Here is a 22691-nt window from a genome sequence, read left to right on the forward strand (position 1 = left end):
TTGTGAAGAATCAACAACAAGTGGGACACAATCATGAAGTGGAACGACATTGGATATTTCAAACTTTTTTAACAAATCAAAAACTGAAAAATTGGGCGTGCAAAATTATTCAGCCCCCTTAAGTTAATACTTTGTGGCGCCACCCTTTGCTGCGATTACAGCTGTAAGTCGCTTGGGGTATGTCTCTATCAGTTTTGCACATCGAGAGACTGACATTTTTTCCCATTCCTCCTTGCAAAACAGCTCGAGCTCAGTGAGGTTGGATGGAGAGCATTTGTGAACAGCAGTTTTCAGTTCTTTCCACAGATTCTCGATTGGATTCAGGTCTGGACTTTGACTTGGCCATTCTAACACCTGGATATGTTTATTTTTGAACCATTCCATTGTAGATTTTGCTTTATGTTTTGGATCATTGTCTTGTTGGAAGACAAATCTCCGTCCCAGTCTCAGGTCTTTTGCAGACTCCATCAGGTTTTCTTCCAGAATGGTCCTGTATTTGGCTCCATCCATCTTCCCATCAATTTTAACCATCTTCCCTGTCCTTGCTGAAGAAAAGCAGGCCCAAACCATGATGCTGCCACCACCATGTTTGACAGTGGGGATGGTGTGTTCAGCTGTGTTGCTTTTACGCCAAACATACCGTTTTGCATTGTTGCCAAAAAGTTCAATTTTGGTTTCATCTGACCAGAGCACCTTCTTCCACATGTTTGGTGTGTCTCCCAGGTGGCTTGTGGCAAACTTTAAACGACACTTTTTATGGATATCTTTAAGAAATGGCTTTCTTCTTGCCACTCTTCCATAAAGGCCAGATTTGTGCAATATACGTGATTGTTGTCCTATGGACAGAGTCTCCCACCTCAGCTGTAGATCTCTGCAGTTCATCCAGAGTGATCATGGGCCTCTTGGCTGCATCTCTGATCAGTCTTCTCCTTGTATGAGCCGAAAGTTTAGAGGGACGGCCAGGTCTTGGTAGATTTGCAGTGGTCTGATACTCCTTCCATTTCAATATTATCGCTTGCACAGTGCACCGTGGGATGTTTAAAGCTTGGGAAATCTTTTTGTATCCAAATCCGGCTTTAAACTTCTTCACAACAGTATCTCGGACCTGCCTGGTGTGTTCCTTGTTCTTCATGATGCTCTGTGCGCTTTTAACGGACCTCTGAGACTATCACAGTGCAGGTGCATTTATACGGAGACTTGATTACACACAGGTGGATTGTATTTATCATCATTAGTCATTTAGGTCAACATTGGATCATTCAGAGATCCTCACTGAACTTCTGGAGAGAGTTTGCTGCACTGAAAGTAAAGGGGCTGAATAATTTTGCACGCCCAATTTTTCAGTTTTTGATTTGTTAAAAGTTTGAAATATCCAATAAATGTCGTTCCACTTCATGATTGTGTCCCACTTGTTGTTGATTCTTCACAAAAAAATAGTTTTATATCTTAATGTTTGAAGCCTGAAATGTGGCAAAAGGTCGCAAAGTTCAAGGGGGCCGAATACTTTCGCAAGGCACTGTATACAGAGAAAAGAGGTGTTGGAACATTGATGCAGGGACTTGCATCTATTCAGCTGCAAGGGCATTAGTGAGGTTAGACAACGATGTTGGGCAATCAGGAAAGCTTGTGTGGCCTACTGCTAAGCCATTGCTGCTTTAGATGTTGCCACTTTACAATAACAGTTCTTACAGTTGGCAGGATAGAAATTTGACAGACTTATTGGAAAGGTGGCATCCTATGACTACGCCAAGTCATTGCGCTCTTCAGTAAGGCCTTTCTACTGCCAGTGTTTGTCTATGGAGATTGCATGGCTGTGTGCTCGATATATATTTTACAACTTTATTTGTATATACACACACACACACACACACACACACACACACAGTGGGGCAAAAAAGTATTTAGTCAGCCACCAATTGTGCAAGTTCTCCCACTTAAAAAGATGAGAGGCCTGTAATGTTCATCATAGGTACACTTCAACTATGACAGACAAAATGAGAAGAAAACAAATCCAGAAAATCACATTGTAGGATTTTTAATGAATTTATTTGCAAATTATGGTGGAAAATAAGTATTTGGTCAATAACAAAACTTTATCTCAATACTTTGTGTGTTTTCACACACTGTTGCTGGTATTTTGGCCCATTCCTCCATGCAGATCTCCTCTAGAGCAGTGATGTTTTGGGACTGTTGCTGGGCAACACAGACTTTCAACTCTCTCCAAAGATTTTCTATGGGGTTGAGATCTGGAGACTGGCTAGGCCACTCCAGGACCTTGAAATGCTTCTTACGAAGCCACTCCTTCGGTGTGTTTGGGATCATTGTCATGCTAAAAGACCCAGCCACGTTTCATCTTCAATGCCCTTGCTGATGGAAGGAGGTTTTCACTCGAAATCTCACGATATGGCCCCATTCATTCTTTCCTTTACACGGATCAGTCGTCCTGGTCCCTTTGCAGAAAAACAGCCCCAAAGCATGATGTTTCCACCCTCATGCTTCACAGTAGGTATGGTGTTCTTTGGATGCAACTCAGCATTCTTTGTCCTCCAAACACGACAAGTTGAGTTTTTACCAAAAAGTTATATTTTGGTTTCATCTGACCATATGACATTCTCCCAATCTTCTTCTGGATCATCCAAATGCTCTCTAGCAAACTTCAGACGGGCCTGGACATGTACTGGCTTAAGCAAGGGGACACGTCTGGCACTGCAGGATTTGAGTCCCTGGCGGCGTAGTGTGTTACTGATGGTAGGCTTTGTTACTTTGGTCCCAGCTCTCTGCAGGTCATTCACTAGGTCCCCCCGTGTGGTTCTGGGATTTTTGCTCACCGTTCTTGTGATCATTTTGACCCCACGGGGTGAGATCTTGCGTGGAGCTGCAGATCGAGGGAGATTATCAGTGGTCTTGTATGTCTTCCATTTCCTAATAATTGTTCCCACAGTTGATTTCTTCAAACCAAGCTGCTTACCTATTGCAGATTCAGTCTTCCCAGCCTGGTGCAGGTCTACAATTTTGTTTCTGGTGTCCTTGACAGCTCTTTGGTCTTGGCCATAGTGGAGTTTGGAGTGTGACTGTTTGAGGTTGTGGACCGGTGTCTTTTATACTGATTATAAGTTCAAACAGGTGCCATTAATACAGGTAACGAGTGGAGGACAGAGGAGCCTCTTAAAGAAGGTCTGTGAGAGCCAGAAATCTTTCTTGTTTGTAGGTGACCAAATACTTATTTTCCACCATAATTTGCAAATAAATTCATTCAAAATCCTACAATGTGATTTTCTGGATTTTTTTTCTCATTTTGTCTGTCATAGTTGAAGTGTACCTATGATGAAAATTACAGGCCTCTCTCATATTTTTAAGCGGGAGAACTTGCACAATTGGTTGCTGACTAACTACTTTTTTGCCCCACTGTGTGTGTGTGTGTGTGTATATACACTGCTCAAAAAAATAAAGGGAACACTAAAATAACACATCCTAGATCTGAATGAATGAAATATTCTTATTAAATACTTTTTTCTTTACGTAGTTGAATGTGCTGACAACAAAATCACACAAATGATCAATGGAAATCAAATGTATCAACCCATGGAGGTCTGGATTTGGAGTCACACTCAAAATTAAAGCCACACTACAGGCTGATCCAACTTTGATGTAATGTCCTTAAAACAAGTCAAAATGAGGCCCAGTAGTGTGTGTGGCCTCCACGTGCCTGTATGACCTCCCTACAACGCCTGGGCATGCTCCTGATGAGGTGGCGGATGGTCTCCTGAGGGATCTCCTCCCAGACCTGGACTAAAGCATCCGCCAACTCCTGGACAGTCTGTGGTGCAACGTGGCGTTGGTGGATGGAGTGAGACATGATGTGCTCAATTGGATTCAGGTCTGGGGAACGGGTGGGCCAGTCCATAGCATCAATGCCTTCTTCTTGCAGGAACTGCTGACACACTCCAGCCACATGAGGTCTAGCATTGTCTTGCATTAGGAGGAACCCAGGGCCAACCACACCAGCATATGGTCTCACAAGGGGTCTCATATCGGTACCTAATGGCAGTCAGGCTACCTCTGGCGAGCACATGGATTGCTGTGCGGCCCCCCAAAGAAATGGCACCCCACACCATGACTGACCCACCGCCAAACCGGTCATGCTGGAGGATGTTGCAGGCAGCCGAACGTTCTCCATGGCATCTCCAGACTGTCACGTCTGTCACGTGCTCAGTGTGAACCTGCTTTCATCTGTGAAGAGCACAGGGCGCCAGTGGTGAATTTGCCAATCTTGGTGTTCTCTGGCAAATGCCAAACGTCCTGCACGGTGTTGGGCTGTAAGCCCAACCCCCACCTGTGGACGTCGGGCCCTCATACCACCCTCATGGAGTCTGTTTCTGACCGTTTGAGCAGACACATGCACATTTGTGGCCTGCTGGAGGTCATTTTGCAGGGCTCTGGCAGTGCTCCTCCTGCTCCTCCTTGCACAAGGCGGAGGTAGCGGTCCTGCTGCTGGGTTGTTGCCCTTCTACGGCCTCCTCCACGTCTCCTGATGTACTGGCCTGTCTCCTGGTAGTGCCTCCATGCTCTGGGCACTACGCTGACAGACACAGCAAACCTTCTTGCCACAGCTCGCATTGATGTGCCATCCTGGATGAGCTGCACTACCTGAGCCACTTGTGTGGGTTGTAGACTCCGTCTCATGCTACCACTAGAGTGAGAGCACCGCCAGCATTCAAAAGTGACCAAAACATCAGCCAGGAAGCATAGGAACTGAGAAGTGGTCTGTGGTCCCCACCTGCAGAACCACTCCTTTATTGGGGGTGTCTTGCTAAATGCCTATAATTTCCACCTGTTGTCTATTCCATTTGCCCAACAGCATGTGAAATGTATTGTCAGTGTTGCTTCCTAAGTGGACAGTTTGATTTCACAGAAGTGTGATTGGCTTGGAGTCACATTGTTGTTTAAGTGTTCCCTTTAATTTGTTTGAGCAGTGTATTTGTAATAATAATGACAATTGCAACAATACTGAATGAACAATGAACACTTTATTTTAACTTAATACATCAGTAAAATCAATTTAGGTTCAAATAATGAAACCTGTTCAATTTGGTTTAAATAATGCGAAAACAGTGTTGGAGGAGAAAGTAAAAGTGCAATATTTGCCATTAAAAAAGCTAACATTTGAGTTCCTTGCTCAGAACATGAGAGCATATTAGTTCGCAACGACTCAGGCGGCCCAAACTGCTGCATATACCCAGACTCTGCTTACACAGAACACAAGAGAAGTGACACAATTTCCCTAGTGTAATATTGCCTGCTAACCTGGATTTCTTAACTAAATATGCAGGTTTAAAGAATATATACTTCTGTGTATTGATTTTTTTATTTTTTTTGAAAGGCATTGATATTTATGGTTAGGTACATTTGTGCAAAGAGTTTTTTTTCTTTCACAAATGCGCTTTTGTTCAATTATCCCCCGTTTGGCGAAGTTGGTTGTCTTTGTTAGGAAGAAATGTTCATCAGAGTTCGCAACGAGCCAGGCGGCCCAAACTGCTGCATATACCCTGACTCTGTTGCACAGAACGCAAGAGAAGTGACACAATTTCCCTAGTCAAAAGAAATGAATGTTAGCAGGAAATATTAACTAAATATTCAGGTTTAAAAATATATACTTGTATTGATTTTAAGAAAGGTGTTGTTTATGGTTAGATACACATTGGTGCACCGACAGTGTTTTTTTGTTGTGTGAATGCGCTTGTTAAATCACCCGTTTTGCGAAGTAGGCTGTGATTCGATGATAAATTAACAGGCACCGCATCGATTATATGCAACGCAGGACACGCTAGATAAACTAGTAATATCAACCATGTGTAGTTAACTAGTGATTATGTGAAGATTGATTGTTTTTTACAAGATATGTTTAATGCTAGCTAGCAACTTACCTTGGCTCCTTGCTGCACTCTTGTAACAGGTAGTCAGCCTGCCACGCAGTCTCCTCGCGGAGTGCAATGTAATCGGTGTCCAAAAATGCTGATTACCGATTTATGAAAACTTGAAATCGGCCCTAATTAATCTGTCGACCTCTAATAGTGGGTGTTTTACATTACAATTAATGAATAATGTCAGGGAAGTGTTATTGTGTCAGGGTAGAAACCAAAGTGTTCTCTAGGGGACTCTATAATCTTTGGCTACATTTACTGTTTTTGTTCTTTGCTACTTCATGTAGCTAACATATTCATGCTTCCTGTATTCTGTTGCATAAACAACATGCTGATTTCGGTCTACAACATCACTGGTTTTATCAGGTTCTATAGCTAGTTACATTTGCGCTGACTCAGTAAATTTCATTAGCTACTTAGCTAGCCAGCTAACTGGCGATTAGCTTTGGCGTCTGACAAGATTTAGGCCCAATATGCTAAGGGAAGTCAAACTAGCCATTTTTTGCAGATGAAAGAAACAAACTAGTGTAATTTATAGAAAGCTAGTGGATTTATATTAAGAAGTAAAACGGGCATCATTGTCATCAACATTGTTTGTGCTGCATTGACCATATAGACTGAACACAAGTGTCTCATGGTCAAGCAACAGCGGTCCTTGAGTGACGGGATGGGGCTACGTCTGTGTGGAAAGTGGCATGGAGAGGGCGAGAGAGGGATGACTAGCGTAGCGGAGTGAACAATAAAAATGGACGTTATACACAGCATATCACATTTAACAAATCAAACATTAAAATACAATTTTAAAGAAGGTGAAGTGAAACCGGTCAGTGCACCAATACCGGTATATTGTACAATACGGTATACCACCCAGCCCTATTCAAAACTGGATATTGACACAGATGGCTATGTAACAGGTTCCTCTTTGTGGAATGGCTATAGATAGTATCGGGATGGTTGCCATCACAGGGGGACATGGCTATCCATAAAAATGATCGCATCTGGCTGGCTGTGTGAGAATAGCAGGTTATTCAAGCCAGATACAGCAAAGCTATGAAAATCCACAGCCATTGAGTTTTGCTTGCAAGCTAGCATGCTGAGGACGAGATCAATGCTCATGTATTTTGACAGATCATCATTCAGCAGTCAATTATTTCCTGGTCTGACTCGTCTTTTTATTGATTTAGAAGCAATTTTACATGCTCCGCCATGACTGCTTGCTGCTCATTAAAAGTCCTAGTATGTTAAGATGACAGCTACATCTTCTGTTTCCCCCTCCTTTCTCTTTTGCTTCACTCTCTTTTCGCAAATAACGAAAGCAAAGTGATTCATAGGTGTGTTCCTTCCAACTAAATGCTTCTGTGGTTACTCTTCACAAAACTGTTACAGAAGCACAAGCACGCCAAGGCCTCAGTGATTTAGATTTTTTATAAGCTCAATGGTATCATAGCTACACAGCTCTCGAGGGAATCAAGTGCCTTTACTGCCTTAGCTAGGTCAGGCCAGCAGTGTTTCATCGCTTGGATCAAAATGAAGGACAAATTGGGTGTGTAGTGTACCAACGCAAGGATGTAGGCTAGTACATAAGACTCCTTTTATAAGTTAGGATTGTACATCCATAAAGCATCACTCCTCTTTTCATGCTTCTGTTGGTACCACCCAAACTGTTTGAGTTAAGCTTGTATGGAGAGGGCAGGCTTTTCCAAATCACATGTATGAGAGGTGTGGCACATTCTGAAACCAAATACTGTTTGTTTTGGAAATGGGTTGTTCCATTTGATTTCAATCACCTTTTGACTGTACCCCTCTTTTAGATTTGAACAATTTTAAAGCTTTCAAACAGTTAAACTATTTGATTTATTGAAGAAACTACATTTTCACACTACATGACCGAAAGTATGTGGACACCTGCTCGTCAACCATCTCATTCCAAAATCATGGGGATTATTTTGGAGTGCCCCCCCCCCCTTAACAGCCTCCACTCTTCCGGGATGGCTTTTCACTAGATGTTGAAACATTGCTTTGGGGACTTGCTTCCTTAAAGCCACGAGCATTAGTGAGGTCGGGCACTGATGTTGGGTGATTAGGCCTGGCTCGCAGTCAGGGTTCCAATTCATCCCAAAGGTGTTCGATGGGGTTGAGGTCAGGGCTCTGTGCAGGCCAGTCAAGTTCTTCCACACCCTGATCTCAACAAAACATTTCTATTTCTGTATGGACCTCGCTTTGCGCATGGAGGCATTGTCATACTGAAACAGGGAAGGGCCTTCCCCAAACTGTTGCCACAAAGTTGGAAGCACATAATCACCTATAATGTCATTTATATGCTGTAGCTGGAAATAAGGGGCCAAACCATGAAAAAAATCCCCAGACCATTATTACTTGTCCACCAGACTTTACAGTTGGCACTAAGCATTGGGGCAGATAGCTTCTTCCTTGCATCTGGTAAACCCAGATTTGTCCGTTGGCCTGCCAGATGGTGAAGCGTGATTCATCGCTCCAGAGTGTTTCCACTGCTCCAGAGTGCAATGGCGGCAAGCTTCACACCACTCCAGCCGACGCTTGGCATTGCGCATGGTGATCTTAGGCTTGTGTGCTGCTGCTCAGTCATGGAAACCCATTTCAGACGAACAGTTCTTGTGCTGACGTTGCTTCCAGATGCACTTTCCAGAGAAAAGAAAATGCAGCTTTTTTTTTTTAAAGCAAACATTCCTGCAATTCTACACAATTTGCATGGGGCAGAGATTTTTTTTGTTGCTGTTTAAAGCCAATTTCCCGCAATTCTATGCCTTCCATTTCGTGTGTTTATGATACCAGGTGTCGAAGCCCAAAACATGTACAAAAAATATATATTACACACACGGTACCAGTCAACATTTTGGACACCTACTCAGAAACTATGAAATAACACACAATCATTTAGTAACCAAAAAAGTGTTAAACAAATTAAAATAGTTACCCTTTGTCTTGACAGCTTTGCACACTCTTGGCATTCTCTCAACCAGCTTCACCTGGAATGCTTTTCCAACAGTCTTAAAGGAGTTTCCACATTTTGTGGGGTTACTACATGATTCCATATGTGTTTTAGATATCTTCACTATTATTCTAGTGTGTGTGTGTGTGTGCATAAATGTTTTTTTTTCCCCGGGACCTGCGCTCTGTATTGATCCTGTTCTGGGTACAGATCTGGTCCATGGTCCTTCAGTTGACTATGGAGAATCTAAAGTGTTTGTTGTGTCCGCCATCAGTTGACACCGCATACTCTTGAATACAGGGTGGGTGTCTTTTCAATCATAGAAATAGAATTAGACCACTGCAATTTAGCTGGTACCAGGGTTGGGCGGTATCCAGATTTTCATATGGTCATACCGTCCCTCTCTCAACCCCTGATTTACAGTATTACTGGCTTAGCACGTAAGGTGGTGCCAAAACATGCAAAAAAAAAAACCCTTTGTGCTTCTATTACCAGAATGCTAACAAAATAAGCACACGTAATAGCCTCCATGGAAATTTGCTAACGATTGCAAACCGTTTTATTTTTTAACAAAGAAAGGCAGTACATCTCATAAAGTTTTGCGTGTAGACACTACTGTTCAAACGTTTGGGGTCACTGAGAAATGTCCTTGTTTTTGAATGGAAAGCACTTTTTTTTTGTCTTAATTTTTTATTTATTTTTTTAATAACATCAAATTGATCAAATGCAGTGTGGACAATGTTGTAAATTACTATTGTAGCTGGAAATGGCAGATATATAAAAAAAGAAAAAAAAAAGGAATATCTACATAGGCGTGCAGAGGCCCATTATCAGCAACCATCTCTCCTGTGTTCCAATGGCACGTTGTGTTAGCTAATCCAAGTTCATAATTTTAACAGACTAATTGATCATTAGAAAACCCTTTTGCAATTATGCTAGCACAGCTGAAAACTTTTGTGCTTTTTCCCCGAACAAGAATAGACTGCCGAGTTTCAGAAGAAAGTTCTTCATTTCTCTCCATTTTAAGCCAGTAATCAAACCCACAAATGCCGATTCTCCAGATACTCAACCAGTCTAAAGGCCAATTTTATTGCTGCTTTAATCAGAACAGTTTTCAGCTGTGCTAACATAATTGCAAAATGGTTTTCTAATGATTAATTAGCTAATCCTAGTTGATCAATTTAAAAGGATAACACAATGTGCCATGGGAACTCAGGAGTGATGGTTGCTGATAATGGGCATCTGTACGTGTACGTAGATATTCTATTAAAAATCAGCCGTTTCCAGCTACAATAGTCATTTACAACATTAACAATGTCTACACTGTATTTCTGATCAATTTGATATTTTAATGGGGGAAAAAACAGCTTTTCAAAAACGAGGACATTTCTAAGTGTCCCCAAACTATTAAAAGGTGTGTGTGTGTGTGTGTGTGTGTGTGTGTATATAGGTAGGAGCTACCAAATGTCATTTTTTGGTGAGTTTGAACATGTATAACGTGACCCCTGTCAATAAACAGTTGGACTCACCTATTCCTGCTTTCTCCAGTTGTACTCTTTACATACACGCGACTGGCTACGGTAAGCTTCATAATGTGACCGGTGAATTGAAGAACAGTCTGCTTTATCTTAACATATTGCACCAGTTGACTGCAGGTATTTACTTAGAAATGAGCTGCACAATATAATAGTTATGACGGTATTGGCTAAACCATATAATTTTATATTTCTATGATTTCAATAGGTTTCAAAATACTGTCAATCCTCTAATTTAAAACAGATATTCACATTCAATTCAACGTTGTGTGGACTCAACCATCTTTGATACCATTTGAAAGTTTACAATGATCCAAAACGAGACACTCAGCCTGTATTCACGAGTATGTGGTGTCTCAACCAATGGCGGGCATAACACAAACACATCAAATTATGTGAAATAGGGTCTAAGCTACAATATATTTGAACATTTAAAAAAAGCTTGCGTTTACGTGGCAGGGTGGGGGATGCAAACAGCAGGCCTGGAACAAGGTAACAGGTCAGGGTTCTATAGCCGCAGGCAGAACAGCAGAAACTGGATTAGCAGCATGACCAGGTGGACTGGGACATACACGCGTTATCAGGCCAGAAAGTCCTGGGGCATGGTCTTAAGGCTCAGGTCGCCCGGGAGAGAGAGAGATGGGAAAATTAGAGGTCGCCTACCTAAGATCACACAGGACACCAGATAAGACAGGCGAATTACACCAACTAGGACAGGCTGATCCTAGTCCCACGACACATGGGCTATTGCAGCATAGATACTGGAGACTGAGACGGGTGGGTTCGGGTAACACTGTGGTCCTGTCCAAAGTTACTCCCGGACAGGGCCAACCAATCAGGATAAAGCCCTACCCACTTTTCCAAAGCACAGCCCCCACACTACCAAAGGGATATCAAGACTACGAACTTACTACCCAGAGACGAGGCCAAGTATAGTCCATGAATATATCCACCACTGTACAAGCCTGAGGGGGTGCAAAACCGGACAGACGGGAAGATGACATCAGTGACTCAACACACTCAAGTCATGTATAGTGGGGGGGAAAAGCCTGCTACAACATGGGAGAGTGTGAGCAAGCCCAAGACTAAGCCCCTGTAATGGGATCAGAGGCAGAGAATCCCAGTGGGGAGAGGGGAACCTGTTGTTGCAACTGTTGTCATGGTAACCTGACAGCTGCATGTTCTAAATTCCTCAATTTTAAAGGGTAGGGAGCATGTTTTTTTTTTATTCCAAGTAACAACAATGTGGTCAAAAAGACTTAAGTAACCAGATCATTACTGAAACTACAAACATGTTTTTAAACATTTATTCATTCATTTCCAGGTATCTTCGGAACTATCCACTATTTCTACTTTGTGCTACTGCGTTTGTATGCTAGCTCAAGCTGTCTAACATTAGCCACACCTCATGCTCCTCAGACTTTGTGCCTATGTTATCTAGTGTGAACCCTGGGATGCTCTGTGACCTTCTTGCTATGGGCTCAAAATAAAATTATACCACCTTGCTCTAATTGTGTAACGGTGGTCCCTCATTTGCTCCTTTTTGTTTTGTCAACTTTTCGGCTTGTTCTCTGAAGTGGGCTTGGAGTTTTGTAACTTTTCCCACCTTGACTTCCACCTATAATGACAAAGCGAAAACTGATTTTTTTTTTTTTTAGCTAGTGTTTGTGTGTGCAAATATATATTTTTAAATAAAATGTAAGTGTTCAGACCCTTTGCTATGAGACTTGAAATTGAGCTCAGGTGCATCCTGTTTCCATTGATCATCCTTGATGTTTCTACAACTTAATTGGAATCCACCTGTGGTAAATGTATTGATTGGACATGATTTGGAAAGGCACATCTGTCTATATAAGGTCCCACAATTGACAGTGCATGTTCGAGCAAAAACCAAGCCGAGCTATGGAATTGTCCGTAGACAATCCTCTTTGCAGATTGGCCAGACTAAAGCCACTCCTCAAAAGGCACACGACAGCCCGCTTGGAGTTTGCCGAAAGGCACCTAAAGGACTCTGACCATGAGAAACAAGATTCTCTGGTCCGATTTAAACCAAGATTGAACTCTTTGACCTGAATGCCAAGCGTCACGTCTACCGGAAACCTGGCACCATTCCTACGGTGAAGCATGGTGGCAGCATCATGCTGTGGGGATGTTTTTCAGGGATTGGGAGACTAGTCAAGATCGAGGGAAAGTATAGAGAGATCCTTGACGGAAACCTTCTCAGAACCTCGGACTGGGAAGGTGAACCTTCACCCCAACAGGACAACAACCCTAAGCAGACAACCAAGAGGACAGAGGAGTGGCTTCGGGACAAGTCCCTGAATATTCTTGAGTGAATCAGCCAGAGCCCGGACTTGAACCCGATTGAACATCTTTGGAGAGACCTGAAAATAGCTGTGCAGCAACACTCCCCATCCAACCTGACAGAGCTTGAGGATCTGCAGAGAAGAATGGGACAAACTCCCCAAAAATCGGTTTCATACCCAAGAAGACTCAGGCTGAAATCACTGCTAAAGGTGTTTCAACAAAGTACTTAGTAAAGGGTCTCGAATACGTAAATGTGATTATTCAAAATAAATAAATTGTAATACGTTTTATAGAAACCTGTTTTTGCTTTGTATTTATGGGGTATTGTGTGTGTGAGGTTGGGGGGGGGGAAACTATTTTAATACATTTTTAGAACAAGGCCCTATCCCAGCAAAGTGGAAAAAGTCAAGTGATCTGAATACTTCCCGAAGGTACTGTAGCTATTGGATTTTCCATTACTTATCCCCGATTTTGGTTTAATTTGAATTTATTTCTGTTGCATTTTACATTTTCGGGAATAGGCTGGCTTGTCGGGTACCACCCCATTTTCCCACATGAATTCGTCGTTCTGATCAGGAACAAAAACAATTGAAAAGTGAGGTGTGACTGCATTGGGACTTGATGCGAATGCTAATCCATGTGTTACGTTAATGCCTACCATTTTAAATTCAGACCTTCCACTGCTTTAATTTCTTCACGTTCACAACAGGAAGTTAGCAGCTTGCCTTAGCCTACTTGTAAATTTATGTTTTTTCCTTTTACTGTGAATAAAAAGTTTGCTTCTCAAAACATTGTCAGATATGTTCTGGTAATTATGAGCTGACTAGACAAATCCATTATTTGTTTATACAGGTCCTAAGAAACATTTTAAGACTAATCAAATATATATCAATGAAAAAATATTAAATAGCAGTGTGCTACACTGCATTCCCCCAGGCTAAATGCCAAAGCATTTTTGTGACGATGGAAAAAAACAGCTCAAGAACAGAACTACATATATTTTAAATAGCGAGAATAAATGTAGCTCATTTCTGTGAAGCTTTGTGATTGCCGAGGACAAGTTTGATGTCAGACAACAATAGAATGTAAATTAATTAAAGACATTAAGGTGAAAGGCAACGTTTATACTGAGGGGTTGGCAGGACTTCTAAATGCATTACCACAATCATGACTAGGTCGGTTGGCGGGATTTCTAAATGCATTACCACAATCATGACTAGGTCGGTTGTCGGAAATAATAGGACAAGGCTTTGTTGCCGGCATTACCGTTCAAATATTAAGAAAGGGCGGCATGGTAAAATGCCATGGTATTAAAGTTATAATTTACTTTCTTACCATTTCTACCATAGGCAAATAGGTCTAAAAGGTTTTGTTTTTAAATCAAAAGGTATGCCAAAAAGTGGAACGGTCCTAATGTCAACCTGCTGTAGGCCTAAGTGCTGTGCTCACATTATGAGAATATAATGTTATGACGTGTCACTAAATATAGACATTTTCTAACAGCAGGAAATTTAAAAAATTTAATATATATTTACACCTTTTTTATTTAACTAGGCAAGTCAGTTAACACATTCTTATTTTCAATGACTGCCTACGAACAGTGGGTTAACTGCCTTGTTCAGGGGCAGAACGACAGATTTTTACCTTGTCAGCTCGGGGATTCGTTTTTGCAACCTTTCGCTTACAAGTCCAACGCTCTAACCACCTGCCTTACATTGCACTCCACGAGGAGCCTGCATGGGAGGCTTGACTACCTGTTATGCGAGGGTAGCAAGAAGGTAAGTTGCTAGCTAGCATTAAACTTATCTTATAAAAAACAATCAATCTTAACATAATCACTAGTTAACTACACATGGTTGATATTACTAGTTTATCTAGCGTGTCCTGTGTTGCATATAATCGATGTGGTGCATGTTCATTTCTCATCGAATCACAGCCTACTTCGACAAACGGGTGATTTAACAAGCGCATTTGCGAAAAAAGCACTGTCGTTGCGTAAACATCAATGCCTTTCTTTAAAATCAATACACAAGTATATATTTTTAAACCTGCATATTTAGTTAATATTGCCTGCTAACATAAATTTCTTATAACTAGGGAAATTGTCACTTCTCTTGCGTTCCGTGAAAGGAGTCAGGGTAAATGGGGCAGTTTGGGCCGCCTGGCTCATTGCGAACTGTGAAGTCCATTTATTCCTAACAAAGGCCGTAATTAATTTGCCAGAATTGTACATCATTATGACATAACATTGAAGGTTGTGCAATGTAACATCAATATTTTAGACTTAGGGATGCCACCCGTTAGATAAAATACGGAACGGTTCTGTATTTCACTGAAAGAATAAATGTTTTGTTTTCAAAATGATAGTTTCCGGATTTGACCATATTAATGACCAAAGGCTTGTATTTCTGTGTTTTATTATATTGTAATTAAGTCTGATTTGATAGAGCAGTCTGACTGAGCGATGGTAGGCAGCAGCAGGCTCGTAAGCATTCATTCAAACAGCACTTTCGTGCGTTTTGCCAGCAGCTCTTTGCAATTCTTCAAGCATTGCACTGTTTGACTTCAAGCCTATCAACTCCCGCGATTAGGCTGGTGTAACCGATGTGAAATGGCTAGCTAGTTAGCGGGGTGCACGCTAATAGCGTTTCAAACGTCACTTGCTCTGAGACTTGGAGTGGTTATTCCCCTTGCTCTGCATGGGTAACGCTGCTTCGAGGGTGGCTGTTGTCGTTGTGTTCCTGGTTCGAGCCCAGGTAGGAGCGAGGAGAGGGACGGAAGCTATACTGTTACTGGCAATACTAAAGTGCCTATAAGAACATCCAATAGTCAAAGGTATATGAAATACAAATGGTATAGAGAGAAATAGTCCTATAATTCCTATAATAACTACAACCTAAAACCTCTTACCTTGGAATATTGAAGACTCATGTTAAAAGGAACCACCAGCTTTCATATGTTCTGAGCAAGGAACTTAATCGTTAGCTTTTTTACATGGCACATATTGCACTTTTTTTTTTCTTCAACACTTTGTTTTTGCATTCTTTAAACCAAATTGAACATGTTTCATTATTTGAGGCTAAATTGATTTTATTGGTGTATTATATTAAGTTAAAATAAGTGTTCATTCAGTATTGTTGTAATTGTCATTATTACAAATGTTAAAAAAATGGCCGAATTAAAAAAATCAAATCTGTATCGGCTTTTTTGGTCCTCCAATAATCCGTCTCGGCGTTAGTCATAATCGGTCGACTTCTACTGTTGACACAAGCTCTGGGGTTCAGGCCCTTCCTTCAGTAGAAACTTCACTGTTGTTCAGTCTTTACTCTGTAATGTTACACGGTGCTGTTCTGAAATATTGAAGGGATTCCACACAATTATACTGAAATAAGAAATCCTCACAAATGAAGAGATATCCAGGAACAGGCCTCAATCAGGCACTGCATTTTTATTTATTTTAAGTATTTGGTTGTCGTAGTTAATGAGGAATGATTATAAAACTGCATTACTGCACGCATTCTTCCACTCAAGCACCTAACCTCATGCTTGGGTTTACTGTTTGTCTGCGTTTTCAGAAGGAGGAACACAGACGTGCATAAACGTCTCCCCAAATGTCAGCCAGCGGGACGGGACGTTGAAGAGCAGCGTTGTGGCACAAAGCTTTGCATTCATAAACACTCGCTGGCTGCTCCCGCTGGCCCAACAGTCAGAATCCATAGCTAAGCTCTGCTCGTGCTGTGCTTTGGATCAGTGTGTCTTGTGTATCTCACATTCAGACCAGTGAGGGCAGTTGCTTTGGTACTACAGTAGTGTTCCTCATCCTGCCCAGCACCGCTCCCTGGAATTTTATTTATTTTACCTTTATTTAACTAGGCAAGTCAGTTAAGAACTAAATCTTATTTTCAATGATGGCCTAGGAACAGTAGGTTAACTGCCTTGTTTAGGGGCAGAACGAGAGATTTTTCACCTTATCAGCTCGGGGATTCGATCTTTCGGTTACTAGTCCAACGCTCTAACTACTAGGCTACCTGCCGCCCCAATGTTGCTGACCTGTACCTGAGATGGGTCACTGACATCCATTTAGTTTCAAGTTATTTTCAAATGCTAGTTTTAATGGAAGCGGATGGTCCTCCAAGGTGGAAGAACCATAGCGTGGCTGTCCTTGGTATGCATAAGGTTAGCAGACCTAAAATGAACACCTGACAAATGCGGGTAGGATGTCTATTTCACCAGCCATGTTGGCAGGTGGTCAGGGCTCCACAGTGACAATTTTACTCTCGTTGTGAATAAAATGGTCACATACGATCACATTTATAGTAAAATAAATGTTTTCAAAGTATTTCTGACGTTTTTTTGTTTCATAGCTGGTAAATGAATTGCACAAAGAACTACAAATCCCATATTACCTTGTTCCACTTGCGATGCAACACTGCCTAGCTGGAGGTTGTGCGCTCATGAAGCGCTGCGCACAGACAAACTTGGTCTAATTTACTTGAAATGAAAGTCTACTGAAGTGAGACTTTGTCCTTTGTGTTGATTGGCTCTATACTAAACAGAACCTGTAAAGTGTCAGTACCGTATTTGGTGAGCTGAATTAAAAGCCTCCAAGAAATGTTCCATACGCACAAAAAAAACGTATTTCTCGCAAATGTTGTGCACAAATTTGTTTACATCCTTGTTAGTGAGCTTTTCTCCTTTGACAAGATTATCCATCCACCTGACAGGTATGGCATATCAAGAAGCTGATTTAAACAGCACGATAATTACACAGGTGCACCCTGTGCTGGGGACAATAAAAGGCCACTCCTAATTGGTGTATTTTAACACCAATATATCCATCCATAAAAAAAAAAATGATTTTAATATGCAAACCAGGCAACTAAAACCAAATTACGACTAGATTCAAAGATGGGTAACATTTAGACTCTAACTGGCAATGCAAATGGCACTGAGATACATATTACATTAGTACACTTAAAGTGTACTGTTAGCTAGCTCACGTTAACTTGGATGAGCGCTTCTCTCCCTCTGTCATGGTTGCCCTTGGTTTTAAGATGTAATCCGGAGACAGGTGTTTTATACAACAGCCTTCTGTGTTCTCTTTTCGACTCCCTCATATTTGCAATCAAACGCCAGCATTTTCTCCTTATCCTTAGCTATCATACTCTGCTTCCACCAGGCATTCCACTGATTTCAAAACTCGGTCCTCCAGAAAGTGGAGAGCAAGAATTGTGGAGTTCTTGATATCTTTAAGAAAGAGCAGCATTAGAGATGATTACCTACACATACTGAGCAGCTCATGTTAGACAAGCATGCTACATGGCAGACCAATCTGAACTCATCTCTCGGCATGTCTAGCCCATCCATTATCTCAACCAATCATGGCTAGCGGGAAGGTTCCTGTATTTTTCCGTGGCTAAACCAACTAGACTCATACTTTTTTATTTTACCCCCCTTTTTCTCCCCAATTTCGTGGTATCCAATTGTTTAGTAGCTACTATCTTGTCTCATCGCTACAACTTCCGTACGGGCTCGGGAGAGACGAAGGTTGAAAGTCATGCGTCCTCCGATACACAACCCAACCAAGCCGCACTGCTTCTTAACACAGCGCCATCCAACCCGGAAGCCAGCCGCACCAATGTGTCGAGGAAACACTGTGCACCTGGCAACCGTGGTTAGCGCGAACTGTGCCCGGCCCGCCACGTCTCATCGCGCACCAGCGACTCACAAGGATTTCCTTACCGGCCAAACCCTCCCTAACCCGGACAATGCTAGGCCAATTGTGCGTCGCCCCACGGACCTCCCGGTCGCGGCCGGTTACGACAGAGCCTGGGCGCGAACCCAGAGTCTAGACTCATACTTTTAACAATTGTATTTGCAGGTGGCATACAAGTTTGTTATTAAGGCACATGAAAGTTCACATTCCAGAAGGCATTTCTGCCCCCAAAAATTATTTCATTTTTTTTACGTTCAAATGCCTCTCCTGTGACGAAGTGACGTACGACACATGCCTAGTTTCTTGAAACGAGTCACATTTTATGGCATAAAGGGTAGATACACAGAGTATCCAAGTAAGCCTAAAGAGCTTGTTTTACGATGCATCCCTTCTCCTTTTACTCTCACACCCCTTCCTGTCTTTGAACACAAGGTTTATAGAGACCATCTTTTTTCTCTGCTGAATCTTGGCCTCTTTTGCTAGTCTTTGACTCCATCCCCCTCAATTTCTGTTTCCATCGCTCTATCTTCATCTCAAGGCCTCCTATCTAGTGTCTTTCATCCTCCCCCTCTCTCTCACTCAGGTTCCTACTTTCTGTAATTTCCGTTTCAGTGTGGGTGTTCAGTCAGCCACAGGCAATGAGTCACTCTGAAAGTGAAGTGTTTGAATGGTCAGTGTTAGTGCATGCAGAGAACATTGTGGGAATGTTGTGGATAGACCTCGACGCTAACTGTCGGTATGCGTGGCTTTAGGCCTATGTTTCTTGGATTGTTTTTGGGGGGGGGGGGGACTGTTTTGTGTGTAAGCATTTTGGCGACTGATTTTGTGTGTCGGTAATTGCAATGAGAATTGGCTGTCTAAGTAGTCAAGCAGCCTACTGGATGACCCTCAAGAATGTGCACTTCTCAGTGCAAGATCTCTGAATGTAGGACTGTAAGATCTCTGAATGTCGGACTGTAAGATCTCTGAATGTCGGACTGTAAGATCTCTGAATGTAGGACTGTAAGGTCTCTGACAGAAGTACTTCTCAGCAGTTTGCTGCTCTATTGATTGGTCTCTTATTGTGTAGGAAGAGACCTTGACAATGGCGGTCAGTGCAGAACGTATGGGTCAACAAGTGCTCGGTGGGAACAGAGGTCTGAGTGCTGATATCTGGGGACTGTGCTTAGTTGGCTGTGAGACAGGAGGCTGTTGTGAAGACCTTTGTCCTTCAGTAAAAGTGCCAGGAAGGGAAATGTGTTGATTAGCCTAATAGTGACATTTGAGGATAAAAAGGAATCGGGTTGAAATAAATCCCATCCCTCCTCCCGCTCTGCTTTTCTACCTCCATTCTCTCTTCTTCCTTGTCTCTCTCTCGCGGTCTGTGGGCATGTTTCTCTTAGCAGCGCTGCTCTGCTGTTTTTTTTCGTCAGTTCATTGCAAACACAATGGTCCCAAAATAGCTGGAGAAAGGCGTGGTTATGGCAAATGAATGCTACTGACTCAGGAGATAGTGGGGGGAGCCAGGAATTGTGCTGCCCGTACCCTTGGAAAGAGGCAGAGACGGAATGAGAGAGAGCCTGTGTATCTCTTTTTGTACTTTTGTGGTCTGTTTTTGGGTTTGTGTGTGGTGTATTGTCTGACTGAGGGAGAGGGACTCTTGCCAGAAACTTCTAAGATGGACCAAATGGAGAGGAAGCAGGAGAGCGAGACAGTGAGGAGAAGGGCCCAGATTTAAGGAGAGAGAGAGAGGGAGAGAAGCAATGTGAGGGGGAAGAGTGCTGACCAGAGCCTTGGCCCTGAGACACTGAAGTGTTTTGCCTTGCTCTTTAGGATGAGTGTACACACACACCAGGTTTTTTCTGAATCAATAAGAGGCTTAAGTGGTGGGCCGGCCCATCGGTGCAGCTTGATACATTTTGGGGGGCATCATTTTAGAGGTGGTGTGGATGGGGGGGGGGAGGATATTTAAGTAAATTTCCTGCAATTCTACAAATTTCTCCATGGAGCTGAGAGAAAATGTTGCAGTTTTTAAAACGAATTTCCTGCAGTTCTTTGCATTTTGCCATAGCTGACACAGTGTTATTTTGCTTAAGCATAATAACAATCAATACTGCTAAATTCATTTTCAATTCTCCCTGACCAGGGCCAGCACGCCCATTTTCTTTAGCTCTAGGCAAGATCAACATATGCTGCCCCTTTGTCATGCATAGCATAGCATGGCAGAGCAGAACGTGCGCGACAGTTAATTAAGATTTGGAATGGATTGATAGACTAGAATGTCTATCATAAACAATTGGTTCATTTCAGTTGAACTTACTTATTCAGTAGCACCTGGGTTGCCTACTAGTCACATCGGAGAGGCTAGTAATCAATTTGAGTGCAGTTTATACATATGAGATGAGTAATGCTAGACACTGAACATTGTTAAAGTAGCTAGGGATCTATTTCTAAAAGTGGCCAGTGATTCCTAATTGATGTCCTTAGGCAGATGCCTCTGATGTGCTAGTGATGGCTATTTAACAGTCTGATGGCCTTGATAGAAGCTGTTTTTCGGTCCCAGCTTTGATGCATCTGTACTGACCTCGCCTTCTGGATGATAGCGGGGTGAACAGGCAGTGGCTTGGGTGGTTGTTGTCTTTGATCTTTTTGGCCTTCCTGTGACATCGGGTGCTGTAGGTGTCCAGGAGGGCAGGAAGTTTGCCACCGCACCAACTTCTGGAGAGCTTTGCGGTTGTGGGCGGTGCAGTTGCCCTACCAGGCGGTGATACAGCCCGACAGGATGCTCTCAATTGTGCATCTGTAAAAGTTTGAGGCTCTGTTGCGCCTTCTTCACCACACTGTCTGTGTGGGTGGACCATTTCAGTGATGTGTACACTAAGGTACTTGAAGCTTTCCACCTTCTCCACAGCAGTCCCATCGATGTGGATGGGGGGGTACTCCCTCTGCTGTTTCCTGAAGTCCATGATCATCTCCTTTAGTTTTGTTGACGTTGTGTGAGTGTGAGGTTATTTTCCTGGCACCACACTCCCAGGGCCCTCACCTCCTCCCTGTAGGCTGTCTCGTTGTTGGTAATCAAGCCTACTACTGTTGTTGTCTGCAAACTTGATGATTGAGTTGGAGGTGTGCTTGGCCATGCAGTCATGGGTGATCAGGGAGTACAGGAGGGGGCTGAGCATGCACCCTTGTGGGGCCCCAGTGTTGAGAATCAGTGAAGTGGAGGTGTTGTTTCCTACCTTCACCACCTGGGGGAAACCTGTCAGGAAGTCCAGGACCCAGTTGAACACAGCGGGGGTCAAACCCAGGGCCTCAAGCTTGATGAGCTTGAAAGGTACTATTGTGTTGAATGCTGAGCTATAGTCAATTAACAGCAATCTTACATAAGTATGCCTCTTGCCCAGATGGGACAGGGCAGTGTGGTGGCGATTGCATTGTCTGTGGATCTAAGACGTTGGTGTCCGCCACGTGGCTGGTTTTCCCTTTTATGATCCGTGATTGTGGCAGGGTCTACAGACATACGTCTCGTTTCTGAGCCGTTGAACTGGGACTCAACTTTGTTCCTATACCGACGTTTAGCCTGCTTGATTACTTTGCGGAGAGAATAACTACACTGTTTGTATTCTTCCATATTCCCAGTCTTCTAGCCCTGGTGAAATGCGGTAGTTCCGCGCTTTCAGTTTTGCGGGAATGCTCCCTTTTTATCCACGGTTTCTGTTTGGTGTAGGTTTTAATAGTCAGTGGGTACAACATCTCCTATGCACTTCCTGAATCTCATTCACCGTATCGATATATTTGTCTTGTTTTCTGAAGCTACTCTGAACATATCCCACTCCGCGTGATCAAAACAATCTTGAAGCATGGATTCCTATTGGTCAGACCAGCGTTGACTAGTCCTCATAAGGCCCACCCCCACCTTCCTGTTTGAGTTTCTGCCTATATTAGGGGAGGAGGAAGATGGAATTGTTGTCCGATTTGCCAAATGGAGGGCGGGAGAGGGCCTTCTATGCATTCTGGAAGGTACTATAGCAATGGTCGGGGGTTTTAGCAGCGCCGACAGAGATGGCAGCATCGCGACTAGTTCTTAAGGTTCTTGGTCACCTCCCTGACCAAGACCCATCTTCCCTGATTACTCAGTTTGGCCGGGTGGCCAGCTCTAGGAAGTCTTGGTGGTTCCAAGCTTCTTCCATTTAAGAATGATTGAGGCCACTGTGTTTTTGGGAATATTTTTTGGTACCCTTCCCCAGATCTCTGCCTCGACACCATCC

The 22691-nt window shown here is 42.8% G+C and overlaps 1 protein-coding gene across 3 annotated transcripts in view; it reads left to right on the forward strand.

Annotated features, from left to right (window-relative positions):
• Positions 1–22691, forward strand: part of LOC110501313 (alpha-1,3-mannosyl-glycoprotein 4-beta-N-acetylglucosaminyltransferase A) — a 55331-nt gene that overhangs the window by 3143 nt on the left and 29497 nt on the right. Inside the window, exon 1 of one of the 3 annotated variants that reach the window (XM_090215381.1) lies at positions 19093–19183. The exons of the other annotated variants lie outside the window; for them this stretch is intronic. The gene's annotated coding sequence lies outside the window, so the exon portion shown is untranslated. Of the gene's footprint in view, positions 1–19092; positions 19184–22691 lie in introns of those variants that run through there. 3 annotated transcript variants of the gene reach the window in all.

This window comes from Oncorhynchus mykiss, chromosome 22 (genome assembly GCF_057628025.1).
Source record: "Oncorhynchus mykiss isolate SJ-2025 chromosome 22, ASM5762802v1, whole genome shotgun sequence".
Lineage (NCBI taxonomy): Eukaryota > Metazoa > Chordata > Actinopteri > Salmoniformes > Salmonidae > Oncorhynchus > Oncorhynchus mykiss.